The sequence below is a fragment of the Jatropha curcas genome, chromosome 3, assembly GCF_041381405.1.
Source record: "Jatropha curcas cultivar XTBG-Jc1 chromosome 3, XTBG_Jcur_1.0, whole genome shotgun sequence".
Taxonomy (NCBI): domain Eukaryota; kingdom Viridiplantae; phylum Streptophyta; class Magnoliopsida; order Malpighiales; family Euphorbiaceae; genus Jatropha; species Jatropha curcas.
The window spans coordinates 15,254,537-15,268,342 of record NC_143153.1 but is presented as its reverse complement, the minus strand read 5'-3'; the positions used below and the strand labels follow the sequence as shown (position 1 = coordinate 15,268,342).

The following is a 13,806-nucleotide window of genomic DNA, read 5'->3' as shown; positions in this document are numbered from 1 at the left end:
CTGAGGGTACTTCATTTCTTAGGGAGGTATCCCTGGACCGTGTGAATCGCCTGGCTCTTCCTCCTGATGACATTAATGAGGTAATGACTGGTAAATCTCTCGTAAAAAGGATTCATAAGAGATTTATATATTGACTTTGTATTTTTGTGTGATTTCCAGGTTCCTGATGGTTTGATCCGTCAGATGATGGAGCTAATCCTTGGAATGCAGGAGGAGCTAACTTCAGCTTGGACACTGCAGGCTTTTGATGACCAGAGGAGGAGGAGGTCTCGCCGCTGATAGCCGCTAGATTTCTTCGCTTTCCTTTACTTTCTCTCCCTTTTCATTTTCTTGTACTGAATCTTGGCCTGTATTTCTATACTCAACTTATTTGTACCTGCATTTGATTAATACCGACAGTATGCATGCATTATATATGAGCAGAAAAGAAAAAAAAAAAGTGCACACTTTGCCCTTTTTTTTTTTTTTTTTTTTTTTTTTTTTTAAATTTCCGTGTCATGCCTGCCTGGGCTGGGCGGGCATGTCCGCCCACTCTGGGCGGGCATGTCCGCCCAAGCTGGGCGGGCATGTCTGCCCACTCTGGGCGGGCATGTCCGCCCTGTCTGGGCGGGCATGTCCGCCCAAGCTGGGCGGGCATGTCCGCCCACTCTGGGCGGGCATGTCCGCCCTAACTGGGCGGGCATGTCCGCCCACTCTGGGCGGGCATGTCCGCCCAAGATGGGCGGGCATGTCCGCCCTATCTGGGCGGGCATGTCCACCCACGCTGGGCGGGCATGTCCACCCACGCTGAGAGCAGGCAGCCGCCCTTAGGCGCGACTTTCTCTATAAAAAAGCTGCTTTCAACCCCTTTTTTTTTCGTTCTGACTCTCGAACACTGTGCCTAACCAGCTATTTAGGTCAGTTTTCTCTCTCCCCTCTTTTTTCCTTATTTCTATTTATTTTATTTATCATTTATTTTTATTTTATTTTAATAAAAACAGGATAAATAAAAATAAACAAACATGAATCCCTTTTACAACCATAGTATGCATAGCTGGACCAGGAGTCTCTCCAAAGTTGAAAAGATCAATTTGGGGAGGTACGGAATTTCTCCTGTTATCACTCTTAGGGGCGTAGTAGTTGACTGGGACTTTTTGCGAGCTTGTATTAGATTCTGGGATCCTGAGGCTCATGTTTTTCGGTTTGGGGCTATGATGGAGGAAATGTGTCCTCTCTTTGAGGAATTTTGTGCGATTATAGGGTGTGATCCCAATGCTCCCTTGGTTAGACACGAGGTGAAAGTTGGGTATGTTAAGTCATTTGAGAACTTGTTTCGGTTTAGCCGGCCTCAGGCTAGGGCTATGATTGTGGATGATCAGAAGGCGATTCTGCTGCCCCTGATTGATGAATTTTCAGAGAGTTGCTTGGACGACCCTGACCGGATGAGGCTGAGGATGCGGGCCCTGGTTTTTTGCTTATTGGCTGGTTTCTTATTCAACCGGGACCCGGGTTTTGGAGACTTGCGGCTTTGCCCTATGGTTTGGCAAATGGAGGATATGGGTTGCATTGGCAGTGTTGTGCTGGCTGAGACCATTAGAAGTCTCGACAGAGCCGCTTTAGGGTTCGATGATTGGACTGTTTCCCCCATCATTCTCCAGGTATTTTTCTATTATCCTACCTCATTCTTCTTCTTCTTTTTTTTTGTTATAACGGAAAAGATCCATTATTCAGGTTTGGTTGAAGGATCACCTTCAAGTAGTGGCTGCTCCTACCTCCCTTCCTTACAATCCTTCCCAATATCGCATGCGAAAAATCTTGATCTCGCATCCTTCTATTGAAACATGGACTTCGTGGTTGGTTGAATTAGGTCCAAATGAGATACTGTGGTTCATCCCTTGGTACAACATCAGCCGCTTCATTCAGGTCAGCTTCCGCCATTCTCGGGTTTACCTCCTAGGCCTCACACATTGTACTTGGTACTGCGCTTCGCGCGCTCTGAGGCAGATGGGGATAGATCAGACTGTCCCTATTATGGATGACATTTCAGCTGATTCTGCGATTACTGCTGGTGTTACCCGAGCTGTTCTTAAAGCTTGGGTTAGAGATCACCGTATGGTTAGACCTTTACCTGATCCTACCAGCGTTCAGACTTCTCTCGAGTACCGGGCCTGGTTCATTACCGCTGTCTGGCCGATTGAAAAACCAAGGAGGACTGCACTGCTGAGTGTTCTCGAAGGTTGGGTTCAGGCTGATGTTGAAGAGGAACTTGGGACAGGTGAGGAGATTGTGCTGGCTCCTCGGACAGGCAAGGCTGATTCGGTAGAAGACTCAGAGGATGCCGCTCCACGGAGGCGGCGGGATACCTAGACTTCTATAGACTTATGATTTTTTCTTGCCCCCTTTTTTTTTGTTGGGACTTGGACTTTGGGTTTTTTTCTGGATGTATGCTTTGCCTTTTTTTTTTTGGCTTTTTACTTGAGACTTTGGTTTGGACTCTTTTGCTTTCTGCTGAATTTGAACTGCTTGCTTGAATTATGAATGTCATTTGTCTTTCAAGCTTTCCAAGCATTTTCCAACTTTATTTATTTATTTAAAGCTCTAATTTTTGCCTAAGCCGCCCTTTCGGGTTTTCAACTTAGCGAGCCACCCATTTTTGCCTAAGTTGCCCTTTTCGGGTTTTCAGCTTAGCGGGTTTTTCTTTCTCTCTCTTTTTTTTCCTTTTTTTTTTTGTTTTTGTTATTGGCAAAGAAGAAAGAATTATGAAATGACTTTTTTATTAATGTTTAGACCGCGCCTAATGAAGGCTGCCTACATATCTCCGATATATAATTTCTTTTTTTTTTCCAAAGAGAATCAGGTCTAATGTAGTTCCTTTTACATTATGCAAATGATTACAATTACACAAAATACCTTTTCAACTGATCTAAATTACACGGATTTGTGAATTCCAAACCATCCAAATCAGTCAAGATGACGGCTCCGCCAGGTAGTATCTTCTTCAACACATAGGGTCCAGCCCAATGAGGACGAAACTTCCCACGTGGGTCTATGATTGACTGTCTAATTTCCTTTAGGACCAAACAACCCTCTTCCAGTTTTCGGTCTTTGACCTTTTTATTGAAATGCCGGGCCATTCTTCTTTGATACACTTGAGTTTGGTGGATTGCTCGTAGTCGCTTTTCATCCATGCCCAAGAGTTGCAAATGATAATTCTCAACCCACTCTGCTTCGCGGATCTGGCTTTCCCGGATGATCCTCGCTGACTGAACTTCCAGCTCAATAGGTAACACGGCTTCCATGCCATATACTAAGGAATACGGAGTTGCCCCAGTAGGCGTTCTGATTGAAGTCCTATATCCCCATAAGGCATTTGGTAACTGTTCATGCCAAGCTCTATGCTTTTGAACTGTTTTCTGTAAAATGACTTTTATAGCCTTATTTGCAGCCTCCACAGCCCCATTTGTTTGTGGCCGATAGGGCGAAGACTTGTGGTGCTGAATCCTCTTTTGCTTCAGTAGCTCCACAAATTCACTTTGAAAGTGAGGTCCGTTATCAGTGATGATCTCGAATGGTGTTCCATACCGACAAAGGATGTTGGTACGAACGAATTGTGCTACTTTCTTGGCGTTCAAGACTGAATATGAGGCTGCCTCAATCCACTTAGTGAAATAATCAACAGCAACCAGGATGAATTGATGGCCATTGGAAGCCTTTGGATGGATCTTTCCGATCACGTCTATGCCCCAAGCTGCGAAAGGCCATGGTGAAGCGATGGGATTCAAATTGACCGGAGGCTGTCTTTGCAGCTTAGCAAAAATCTGACACTCATGGCACTTCTGCGTGTGCCTCACGCAATCTGCATTCATTGTCGACCAGTAATAACCCAGGTTCATAATTTTTCGAGCCAAGGCTATCCCGTGCATGTGTGGACCGGACTCCCCATTATGTAAGGAATCCATGATGGCTTGAGCTTCTCCCTCATCAACGCACCTTAGGTGCATGCCATTCCAACTTTTTTTATACAGAATTCCCTCAGTAAAGAAATATCCAGACGCTAACTGTCTTAATGTCCGTTGATCAGTTTTAGTGGATCCCTCCGGATAGGCTTCACCCTGAAGATAATTCTGTATATCCCAGTACCAAGGCTTGTCATCCACCAAATTCATAACGTGTGCTGGCTGTTTCTGCAGCCGGACTGTCAGAGGTCGAATGACTTGGTCTCCCTCTACATTAACCATGGAGGCCAAAGTAGCTAGGGCATCGGCAAATTGATTCTTGGCTCGCGGCAGGTAGTGGAACGATAACTCCTCAAACTGCTGAGCCAATTCGTCCAAACGTTGTAGGTAAGGAACCAAACGTTCTTCTTTAATCTTCCATTTCCTTAGGGCTTGGGAGACTATTAGGTTGGAATCTCCGAAAACCCTGAGGAATTTTATTTCCTTTTCAAGGGCCGCTTCTAACCCCTTGATGCAAGCTTCATATTCGGCTTCGTTGTTGGTGCAAGCGAAATCTAGTTTAACTGCAATTGGGATGTATTCTCCACAAGGAGTTTTGAATACAACTCCAACCCCATTTCCATGATAGTTCGAAGCTCCATCGAAGTACATCTCCCAGGCTTCACTTTCCAGGCTTAACAAGTCCTCATCGGGAAATTCCACCTCCGGCATTTGGTCTTCGACCGGTAATTCCGCTAATTGATCAGCTAAGGCTCCGCCCTTCACTGCCTTTCTTTGTACAAATTTCAAGTCATAGGCTGCGAGCACTGACACCCACTTAGCCATCTTACAGTCTAGAACCGGCCTCTCCATAAGGAATTTCAAGGGGTTTGATTCAGAAATAACGTGCGTAGTGTAAGATGAGAGGTAATGCTGCAGCTTTGTACATGCCCAGACCAGAGCCAAACACAGCTTCTCTATTTTATTATATTTCAATTCGTATTCTAGCATCCTCTTGCTGAGGTAATACACGGCATTTTCTACCCTTGTATCATCTGCTTGCTGAGCTAACATTGCGCCCATAGCTTCTTCTGTCACTGATAGGTACAATAGCAAAGGCTTTCCTAGCCTTGGTGGTTGTAAAACTGGTGGGGATAACAGGTATTGCTTGACTTGGTCAAAAGCTGCCTGACAATTCTCATTCCATTTGACTGCCACCCCTTTCCTAAGTAGCTTGAAAATTGGGCCACAGGTATCGGCCAACTGATTGATGAAACGACTGATGTACTATAGCCTTCCCAAGAAACCTCGGACTTCTTTTTCGGTTTTTGGTGCTGGCATTTCCAGAATAGCTTTGGCCTTCGAAGGGTCAATCTCTATGCCCTTCCGACTAATCATATGCCCCAGAAATACTCCGGATGTGGCTCCAAATAGACATTTTGCCGGGTTGAGCTTCAAATTATACTTTCGAAGTCTAAGGAAGAACTTCTCGAGTGCGGTTGTATGTTCTTCGGTTGTTTTTGACTTAACCACCATATCATCCACATACACTTCCACCTCCTTATGAATCATGTCGTGAAAGATGGTCGTTGCCATTCTTTGATAGGTTGCCCCGGCATTTTTGAGCCCGAAAGGCATGACCCTATAGCAGTAGGTTCCCCATTCTGTGATGAATGCCGTCTTTTCTTTGTCTGGCAAATGCATCATTATCTGGTTGTACCCGACAGCAAGATCGGTCAAAGAGACCATCTCGTGTCCAGCCATTCGGTCCACTAACAAGTCGATGTGCGGCAGAGGGAAATCGTCCTTCGGACATGCTTTATTCAAATCCCGGTAGTCCACACACATTCGCACTTTTCCATCCTTCTTCGGCACCGGCACAATGTTTGCTAACCATGTCGGGTAGGCGATGGGTTCTATGAACTTATTCTCTAGCTGCTTGGCAACTTCCTCCTTGATTTTCAAGGACCATTCTGTTTTCAGCCTCCTTAGCTTCTGTTTTACTGGCTTAGCCTCTGGATATACTGGAATCTTGTGCACCACTATTGCTGGGTCAATTCCGGTGATGTCACTTGCTTTCCACATGAAGCAATCAGCAAATTTCTTCAAACATTCACTGACCTGTTCCCTGTTCATGCAATCAGATGCAATGTATGTATGTTCGTTTTCTTCTTTGCCAATTATTATTTTTTCCTTTTCATTTTTTATTTCATTTATTTGATTGTTTTTGCTTGGAAATGCTTGGAAAGATGGACACACAGGGTAATCAAGAATTTGCAAGCCTTTATTAATTATGACAGAATCGTCTTCAAAAGTTACATCAAATTTGAAATCTGGATCTTCTAGATCCGACTCAGAACTAGACTCTGACTCGGTTTCAGATTCGGACCCAATACAAAACTTGTTTACAGAATGAGGTACTAGGTTTGACTCGGGAGGGGGTTTGTCAGCAGTGCACTCCTCCTTGGCGTACCAATTGTCAAGAGGTCCTTCGCTTGGCTTGATCAGGTTGAGCAGGTCTTGATTCCCATCATTTCCTGTGATGACTGCAACCTCATCAAAGAGACTAGGCTGCATGAAGTCTTCGATTTCCGGTTTAGTGATGGTTTCGGGCCCGTTGCCCCAGACGTCGGCGAACACTTCTAACCCAGGCAGCATCTTCTTAGCAGTCGGGCAGGGGAATGGCTCCGGGAAGCCACAATAAGGAATTGTTTCTCCCGGTTTACAGAAATAGCCATTCAAAGTCAGATGATATGGCCGCATTTGTATGCCTCCCTTCTTCCTTCGCCTTATCCTTTCAGCGTGGTCTTCCTCGGTAGGCTCATAACCCAGCCCATAAGTTCCTTCATTTACCGGACACTCCCAGGCCTGCAGTGCGGGGTATGTTTTTCCTGACCTTGCCATAATCATTCCTGGCAGGTAGGACATTTTCAGCATCAGAGGCACTATGCAGTTTATCTGTACTGTCCCGAAATCAAAGAGAATTCGAGAATTGGCAGGCTTCCCCTCTATGCATTGCACGGTGTCATACTGAAATCCTGAAAGAGGCAGGTTGGCAGTTTCAGGACTGACTTGAAAGAGAGGCTGACCCTTTGGCTTTTTCAGCTGATTGTAGTCATCCCCTTGGACGGTGATAACTTTGTCTTCATAGGGAAACTTGACCTTTTGGTGCAAGGATGAGGGTATTGCCTTGGTGTGGTGTATCCATGGTCTACCTAGAAGCAGATTAAAGCTGGTTGGTACATCAATTACCTGAAACGGAACTTCCATCACAGTTGGCCCAACTGTTAATTTCAGTGTGGCAACCCCCAATACCTCCCTCCGGGTACTGTCGTATGCTTTCACTATTTGATCTGATGGAGTGAAGTCTGTTTCCTCCAACCCTAAGCAGCTGGCTACCCTTAGTGGACAGACATTCAGAGCTGACCCATTGTCAATGAGAACCATGGGCACCGTTTTGTCTCTGGTCTGAACCGTGACATACAGGGCATTATTATGACTGCCTCCCTCTTTAGGCAGGTCCTCATCAGAAAACCCGATGCTTTGTACTTTGGATGACTGGGTGAGGGTGGAGACTAGTACTTCAGGGCTAACCTCCACTGACGTTTGTAATTGGCTCAAAGCCTTGCAAAGAGCTTGGCGATGAGGAAAGGATGCTGCCAACAGTTCCCAGATTGATACCCTAGCTTGTGTCTTTTTCAATTGTAAGAGTACCGGGTCCTCTTTTGGCTCCTCTGCCCTCTGGTAGGGCTTGTTGTGGATCTTATCCAAAACCAGTGGCTCATACTGTCTCCCGCTCCTGGTAATAGCATCGACCTCTTCACTTAGGTCATTCAAATCCAGGACACATATGTTATTCATCTCTAGGAACAGTTCGAAAGGATCGATCAGTTTTTGGTCATCTATAATAGCATTTACCCCATGATTTGGTAAGGGGTTAGTACTAATGTTTGGTTTACTTCTCGGGATGATTGAGCCATTGTCCACCAGATCTTGTATACGGTTCCTAAGCGTCCAACACGCTTCAGTCTTATGCCCGTACCCCTGATGGTATTCACAGTATTCATCTGTTTTGTAATTCTTTGGTAAAGGATTTGGTGGGGGCCTTGCTTCCAAAGGCTTGATGTAATTTGCTTTGACAGCTTCCCGGAAAACCAAAAGGATTGGCATCCCGAGATCAGTGTATGTTCTTCTTGACTGGCTGCCATTTCTCATGTTCCCTACACGTAACGGGTTAGTGGGGGTAATGCTTGCCACTTCGTGGACTTTGCCAGCTTGGCTGGGCTTCTTGTATTTAGAGGTTCCTGCGTCGTCTTTCAATTGCCCCATTTGGATCAGGTCTTCTACTTTTGTAGCAGTAGCAATGAGTGACTGAAACGTTGGCAAGTACTGGGTTTGTAACCGCTGTTGGTAGACAGGCTGTAGATTCTTTATTATTATGTCTACCTGTTCTTGTTCTGAAGGCCGGTTAATCATTTGGGCGGCCTTGGCCCTCCACCTCGTAAGGAACGAGGAAAAAGGTTCATTGTTTTTCTGCTTAGTAGTCTCTAATTCTCTTCGGGTAACATCCACCTCCATGTTGTAGTGATACTGGGAATTAAATGCATTACAGATATCCTCCCAGGTCTTCATCTTAGACCGATCTAAGCTGACAAACCATCTCAATGCAGCACCGGTGAGAGATTGTTGGAACAACTGAGCAAGGAGCTCACTGCTCAATCCAAATGGGTTAAGGGCACCCACATACATCTTCAGGTGAGTTTTAGGACAAGTGGTTCCATCAAACTTGTCCATGTTGGGCATTTTGAACTTAGTTGGTAATCTGGCTTCAGGGAACAAAGACAAGGAGTCCATGTCCACCACTTCCTTATGGGTCTTGAGGGCAGTGATTGACCTTTCTAAAAGCTCTAGCTTCTCTCTCATTCTCTGAGCTTCCAGCTCAGAAGCAGTTTTGGAGGGTACGTCATCCAAGTTCAAGGCAGGGTTTGTAGGTTCAGCAGCAGCAGGACCCTGATTGGAAGCGGCAGGCCCACTTCCTCCGGCCGAGGCCCCATTTCCGTTACCATTACCATTCCCCAATTCAGCTATCAGGGCAGCCCTTTGAGCGGCCAATGCCTCATTCATTCTGGCCTCCATTCTAGCCTCCAGTTGTTCAATGAGGTTTTGGATGTCAGACAGTGATGCCATTGGTGAAGGTAAAGTTGCAGGAGTCGTAGGTGTAACCGGTGTAGCTGGTGAAGCTGGTGAAGTTGGTGAGAGTACCGTTGGCGTGGCTAGCACTTGAACAGGGGGCACCTGAAAGTATAAGGGTAGTTGGATTAGGTATGGTGTCTGGTGTATCAGATAGCTGATATGAGGTGGATTGACTCTTTGTCCAACTGTGCATGACTGAAAGTAAAAGGGAGTTTTTTCCCGCTCTTTTTTTTTTGTTTACCCCATGTTTATGATATGTCGTGAATGCGCATAACAACACGTCATAATCGGTTTAATGGTGTGATTCTCATCATTGGGTGCATACAGTCCTAAGGGATAGGTTCTATAGGCTATGACACAAGTAGAGAATCGGCTTATTAAGGGACCCTTGAGCCTTGAGCATGGATATACCTAACCACATGTGAAACAAAGAGTTTCGCGTGGGTCCAACAGTACGCATGCCCATGGGCCACCCCCAAAAGGATTAGGGATGGTTTGCGGCAACAGGGAGGACGCTTTGGCTGTCCGTCGACATAATCAAAGAGACCTGCCGATCAGCGCTACTTGCTATCCAGACTCAGAAGTTTGAACAGAGAGAGAAGAAATTCATTTGAAATTCGTTTTTTATGCAATGGAGAAAAAGATTCTCAATCGTGCAAATAAATAAACAAATTTAAATGCTTTAAAGTAAAATTCAATTAAGTCCACATTTCTCATTAAGCCTTCTTAAAGAAAGGACACTTAATTCCTTGCTAGGGTACCCTGCAAAATAAAGCGTAATAAAATAATACCCTAAAGAAGGGCAGGTTAGTTTACACAGCAATTGTAGTCCTCTCATGTAGAAAGATTACATGTTCTTCCCCAGTGAAGTCGCCAAACTGTGAACCCCTCCCCGAAAATATCACTAATGCAAATGCATATGACTGGATGTGACTAAGGGAAGAAATGCACGTGAATGTATGAGTCGCCACCTTGTTTAATTATTTTAGGGTAAACTAGGAAAAACCCTAAGTGACTCCAATTTTAATTAACCTAGTTACTAGATTAATTAGCCCAATGTCTAAGGCATGGTCTTCGAACCCGAGGTGGATCCCGAGACTATGTCATGCTGATGAAACTAACCTAAGAATGAATGTTTTTGCACGGAAGATGAAATAATTTAGACCAATGAAAAAGACGTTTATGTGATTCGACTTGCCGCCCGGGGTTAGATCCCGAACGTGCCTACGTACTTCCGTTTTGAATGGAAGATCAAAGTCAACGTAGTTCGATAGGCCTCTTCTAGAGGGCTTTTGATGGGATGCTTTATGCATGAGTGTGTGTATGCTTTGTGCATTTTTGTTTAGGCATTTTGCCACAGAATTTGATTTGTTTCAGGCACTTGGTGCCAAAAATGTTGATTTGAGGCTTTTTGCCAAAAGAAAGGATTTGGGCTTATTCTTGCCAAAAGGTAAGTTGGGCTTATTTGTTTGCCAAAGATTAATTGGGCTTATTATTGCCAAAAAATTGATTGCTTAGGCGATTGTCGCCAAAATTGAATGGTTTAAGGCTTTTTAGCCAAAATGAATTGATTTTAGGCAATTGTTGCCAAAAGTTGAATTAAGGCTTTTAGCCAAAATGAATGGATTTAGGCAATTGTTGCCAAAGGTTGATTTAAGGCTTTTAGCCAAAAGAATTTAATTTAAGCGATTTGTCGCTATAAAAATAGTTAATTTTCACTTATAGACAATTTGTTTGTCTAAAGCGATTAATTAAAGGCTTCTAGCCAAATTTCTTTGATTTATGCGATTTGTCGCTATGCAAGATTAACTTTTCACTTATAAGCAATTTATGGGCTTTAAAGTGATCAATTAAATTGAAATATAGGCAATTTATTGCCATAAAAAAAAACGTGTTTAAGTAGGACCTTTTAGTCACAATCATTGATTAACTGGACTTAGGCCAAGAACTGTTCGAAATAAAGGCAATTTCACCATAGTTATTGATTAACTAGGCTTCTATAGCCAATATTGTCGGATTTAAGCTTTTAATACCATGATTATTAATTAACCGGGCATCTAAGCTTAATTTTATTTAATTGAGGCAATTTGTTTGCCTAGTGGATGATATGAATGCATTCATGCAGTTATAGAATTAGGAGGAGTAGAAGAGAAGCATGCATGTAATGCTAAAGTTAGATAGACAAAGTTTAGTTTGTGTACCTGATTTAGTCGACGGCCACTTCTTAACTCCAGGTTAAGCTCCTCGTTAAGGGAAATATTAATTAAATTGGAAATTTAATGACCACCTAATAGAGCAAGAAAGCAAATGAAAGCTAACTAAAATAAAATAAAAATGCAGAAAGCGATAAAAGAATCGCAAAGAGCGCAAAGGGAGAAGAGAGGTCCGTCAACACAGACTGTGTGTCTCAATGGAGCCCCCAGGGCCTCTTTTTATAGAAAAAAAACGTGCCCCTGGGCGCGTCTGCCCGCCCTCGAGGGCGGGCATGTCCGCCCTGCCTGGGCGGTCATGTCCGCCCACTCTGGGCGGGCATGTCCGCCCTGCCTGGGCGGTCATGTCCGCCCGCTCTGGGCGGGCATGTCCGCCCGGCCTGGGCGGTCATGTCCGCCCGCTCTGGGCGGGCATGTCCGCCCGGCCTGGGCGGTCATGTCCGCCCGATCTGGGCGGGCATGTCCGCCCGGCCTGGGCGGTCACGTCCGCCCGCTCTGGGCGGGCATGTCCGCCCGGCCTGGGCGGTCATGTCCGCCCGCTCTGGGCGGGCATGTCCGCCCGGCCTGGGCGGGCATGTCCGCCCGGCCGGGGCGGGCATGTCCGCCCACTCTGGGCGGGCATGTCCGGCCGGCCTGGGCGGGTATGTCCGCCCACTCTGGGCGGGCATGTCCGCCCTCTCTGGGCGGGCATGTCCGCCCAGGTTGGGCGGGCGTGTCTTTTTTTTCGCTCCGGAGGCTTTTCCGGGAGTTCCGGACTTCCAAAAAATATTCCAAGACCAGTTCCGTGATCCTCGTAATTTTTTGGACATTTCAAGTACCATATTGGCACACTTCTGGTGAACTTTCTTAATGACCTCCGGTCCAACCGGACTGTTTACAGTCCGAAAGAATTGGTTCTTTGAGCCTCAAAATTTAGGTGTTCACAGGAGGCTGATTGCTAACATGGCAGCAAATTCTCAACAGTTTGGAATGAGAATGGATCACACACCTAAAAAGGTTAATGAGGTAAGTACATCTAATCTTGAGAGACAAATTTCTGATTTAACTTATTTGGTTAGACAAATTGCTGTAGGAAATATGCAAGCTGTTAAAACATGTGGAATTTGCATGGTTCCTGGTCATGCTACTGATATGTGTCCTACACTTCAAGAGGATGAACTAGTGCAGCAAGCCAATGTAGTAGGAAATTTTGGGCAGCAACAACGCAGGTATGATCCCTATTCTAATTCTTACAATCCGGGATGGCGAGACCATCCGAATTTGAGTTATGGGAATCAGTCAATGCAAAATCGCTACCAGCAGTAAAGACCACAAGTGAATCAACCATCTTCTTCCTCTCAAAATCAAGGTATGCACTTGATGATATTGTTAAAGCTTTGGCTACTAATACACAACCGTTTCAGTAGGAAACTAGGACTAGTATTCATAATATAGAGAAGCAGATTGGTCAGTTAGCTTCATCTGTGAGCAAACTTGAAGCTCAAAATTCTGGTAAACTTCCATCGCAATCTGTGATTACTCCTAAAGAAAATGTTAGTGCTATACTTTTGCGAAGTGGGAGAGAAGTTAATAATCAGGTTGTAAAAGAGTCAACAAAGAAGCACAAGCAAGGTTCAAAGGATTCTGATATTCCTGAAGTTGAGGTAAATTCTAAACTTAATGATGCTAATAATTTTGTTGTTCCTCCTCCATTTCCTAGTAGGTTGGCCAAGACAAGGAAGGAAGAACACGAGAAAGAGATTTTGGAGATGTTAGGGAAGGTAGAGGTTAATATACCGTTACTTGATGCAATCAAGCAAATTCCCAGGTATGCTAAATTCCTTAAGGAATTATGTACTACAAAGTGAAAGTTTAGAAATAATAAAAAAGTTACCTTTGGGGAAAATGTGTCGGCATTCATTCAAAGAAAATTACCTCCAAAGTGTAAGGATCCAGGTTCGTTTTCTATCCCATGTAGAATAGGTGATTCTAAAATTGAGAAAGCAATGGCAGATTTGGGAGCATCTATTAATGTCATGTCGCATTTTGTTTTTCAAACTTTGAATTTAAATGCTTTGAAGGAAACTAGTGTTATTATTCAATTGGCTGATCGTTCTAATGCGTACCCGATGGGTGTAATTGAGGATGTTTTGGTGCAGGTTGGGCAATTAATTTTTCCAGCAGATTTTTATATTTTGGATATGGGGGAAAGTGTTTCCACATCAAATTCTGCATTGATTTTATTTGGTAGACCTTTCTTAAAAACTGCCAAGACTAAAATTGATGTGGATGCTGGCACTTTAACCATGGAATTTGATGAGGAAGTAGTTAAATTTAATATTTTTGATGCTATGAAACATCCTGTTGATGAGCATTCTATTTTTTCTATTGATGTAATTGATACATTTGTGCAGGATATCTTTGAGTTAAGCAATGAGGATGAGTTAGAAGTGGTGATTAGTCAAGGAATTCATGAAGATAATACCAATCAGCCAATAAGTGCAAAGGTT

The 13,806-nt window shown here is 44.3% G+C and overlaps 1 pseudogene; it reads left to right on the top strand.

Moving 5' to 3' along the window:
- Positions 1–13,806, top strand: part of LOC149497612 (uncharacterized) — a 32,078-nt pseudogene that overhangs the window by 5,260 nt on the left and 13,012 nt on the right.